This window comes from Sinocyclocheilus rhinocerous, unplaced genomic scaffold (assembly GCF_001515625.1).
Source record: "Sinocyclocheilus rhinocerous isolate Xijiao unplaced genomic scaffold, SAMN03320098_v1.1 scaffold3248, whole genome shotgun sequence".
Lineage (NCBI taxonomy): Eukaryota > Metazoa > Chordata > Actinopteri > Cypriniformes > Cyprinidae > Sinocyclocheilus > Sinocyclocheilus rhinocerous.
In genome coordinates, this window is record NW_015643563.1 from 34996 (window position 1) to 37316 (window position 2321).

A 2321-nucleotide genomic window follows, 5' to 3' on the forward strand; every position below is an offset into this window, starting at 1 on the left:
ATCTCGGCTTGTTCGCAATGCAAGGGTAAATAATAAATGATGTTTGAATAAGTACAGCGTATTCTTCAATAAAACACTATGTCTATAAATGGCTAATGTAGGCTACTTTTGTAGGCTATGTTTTAAATATCCTGTGCATATAGCACTTCATCGTCTATCAAGAGATTTTGGCCAAGTGTATTAAACAACATGAAAAACTCAGCGCCCATATAGCTACAATAAATGTTATAACCTGTAAGTTGATGAAAGCGTATATTGCGATGCACTTGCTGCCTCAGATGCGGCCATTGTAATGACAGACAAAACACAGATCTCCGTCATTCGCTGGTCAAAAACTAAATTTTCTTAATTCCATTTGAGCTTGATTTTCATAAAATGTTAAGTGCAAGTGTCTGATAAAGCCACATACCAATTCGACGACGCAGTGTTTATTATAAACCCCCCCCCGCCTTTTCCTTTTCTATTTGTTTTATATTTCAGTGCTTAGTAATGTGCATTCCCCCCCCCATTTACGCCACTGCCATACCCTATGGTTTTGTGAAACGCCGCCAGTGGCTGCAGTGAATGGGTGCCGTCAGAATGAGAGTCCAAACAGCTGATAAAAACATCACAATAATCCACAAGTAATCCACACCACTCCAGTCCATCTGAAAAAATCTGCATGTTTGTAAGTAACAAATCCATCATTGTTGTTCTCTCATTAAAAATTCACAAACATATTGGTTTAGAATGGTTTTGAACTGGTTTCACTTGTAAACGGTGCTCGATCTGTGTATATTTCTCTTCGACTTTTCCAATAAAAAAAAATCCATATTATGGATGGATGACTCTCATTTTAGCCAGAAACATTGGTTTGAGGGTAAAAATATCTTAATGATGGATTTATTTATTACAAACTGTAATGTGGTGTTTGGGTTTTGTCTTGTTCATGTTTCCATGTCTTTTATTTTGTAATTGTTTTATGCTGTTTGTGTCATACTTCCCTTGCCTTCATGTATCTCAGCCTTGTGTATGTGTCATGTTCTGATTGGTTGTTTTAGTCATGTGTCTTGTTTCCCATTGGTTTGTTCTTGTCATGTGACCCTCTTGTTTCCTATAAGTAGCCATCATGTTGCCATTGTCGGTCGTCGTGTATTGAATATTGTGATGTTTTTATCAGCTGTTTGGGCTCTCATTCTGACGGCACCCATTCACTGCAGAGGATCCACTGGTGAGACAGTGATGGAATGCTACATTTCTCCAAATCTGGTGAAGAAACAAACTCATCTACATCTTGGATGGCATGAGGTTTAGGACATCGTCCGCATTTTCAGCATCACAGGAATTAGGGCTCTATAGTGCCACAGAAATCATGCACTTCGATTTTAAGAATCAACAACACAAAAAAGTACATATATGTTTGGAACGACATGAGGGTGAGTAAATGATGACAAAATTGTCTTTTTTTTCAGGTGAACTATCCTTTTAAATCTTTTAAATTGGGGCTGTGAGGAAGCGTTTGTTAAATGTTTGTTGTGTAAATTCATCTTTACTGTGTCACAGATGATCTGCTGGACAAATGCAGCTGTTTTCAGTCCAGTTTATTAGGCTGAGAGAAAAATGTCCAGACTGGACGGAAGCGGTTAGGTGAGTATGCTTGCCGGTTTCATCAGTTTTCAGTAGAGGTTTGAAGTGTGAGTCTGACTCACTGTAACATGCGCTCAAATATGTATTAATGATTTTTCCCATCATCAATGGTCTTTTCAGGATGTGCAGTGTGTTTAATTAGTGATGCCTGGATTGCAAGACCTGTGTAACGTGACGGATCTTCATCCACAGTTAATGATGCTCTGCCCTTGATAAGACAGGAAATAATGAGGTGATCATGTTTCTGTCTATCTATCTATCTATCTATCTCTATCTATCTATCGATTGTTCTATCGTTTGATTGTTCTGTCATTCTGCCATTCTTTTATAAATATAATGATATAAAGTTTATAACAACTAATATAAAGCATAACTATATGATAAGAATACGGTTATTAGAAACAATAACACAGATTTCAAAGTAAATGACATCTACAAGCTGAGTTTACTCGAAATAATGTTGTTGAATAGGAACAATGATTCAGTCTGTTGCATTTAGTTAAACTTGTAAGTTGTAAATATCCTGTTTGTTGTAGATGCGTGTGGTAGATTTACACTTACATTCATCCGGTTAGCAGACATTTAATCTGAATGAGGAACATTTTGTCATCAGTATTCATAGCAGGGCCGTGCACAGACCTTTTGAGGGGCATGTGCTGAAACTGAAAAAGGGCCCCCCCCCCCCACCCTAATGA